Raw genomic sequence first — 599 nt, 5'->3', positions numbered from 1 at the left:
GCTGCTGCTCCTGCTTCAACAACCTGTTACTCTGCACCTGGCTGCACTTTTGGGGACAGCACAGATCACAATGTAAAGACACTTTTGTATTAAAATGTTACAAAGTTGACATGTTGAGAGCCAAAGCAACAAGCAAACGCTGAAAAGGAAAGGCTCCTGCGCTAGACATAAACACGTAGCTTCGTGCATGAAGGACATGATCATCATGTTTAAAGAGGGTATTTTGTCGCGCTCCCTCTCGCTTACGGCCATACCACTCTGAACAAGCCCGATCTCGTCCGATCTCGGAAGCCAAGCAGGGTCGGGCCTGGTTAGTACTTGGATGGGAGACCGCCTGGGAATACCAGGTGCTGTAAGCTTTTTCAGATCTCTTTGCAATCAGCAGAGGACGCTGCTGCTCCTGCTTCAACAACCTGTTACTCTGCACCTAGCTGCACTTTTGGGGACAGCACAGATCACAATGTAAAGACACTTTTCTATTAAAATGTTACAAAGTTGACATGTTGAGAGCCAAAGCAACAAGCAAACGCTGAAAAGGAAAGGCTCCTGCGCTAGACATAAACACCTAGCTTCGTGCATGAAGGACATGATCATCATGT

General features: G+C 47.1%; 1 non-coding gene across 1 annotated transcript; it reads left to right on the top strand.

Annotated features, from left to right (window-relative positions):
• The first annotated feature begins 240 nt into the window (after positions 1-240).
• On the top strand, positions 241-359 carry LOC111648302 (5S ribosomal RNA). The gene has a single exon (XR_002760108.1). It is a non-coding gene; the product is annotated as a 5S ribosomal RNA (ribosomal RNA).
• Positions 360-599: the final 240 nt, after the last annotated feature.

Source organism: Seriola lalandi, unplaced genomic scaffold (genome assembly GCF_002814215.2).
Source record: "Seriola lalandi dorsalis isolate HSWRI2012SDOR001 ecotype SW California unplaced genomic scaffold, Sedor1 jcf7180002038376, whole genome shotgun sequence".
In the NCBI taxonomy this organism is placed as follows: domain Eukaryota; kingdom Metazoa; phylum Chordata; class Actinopteri; order Carangiformes; family Carangidae; genus Seriola; species Seriola lalandi.
Note: the sequence above shows the minus strand (reverse complement) of the source record. Positions and strands in the feature narration are given on the sequence as shown.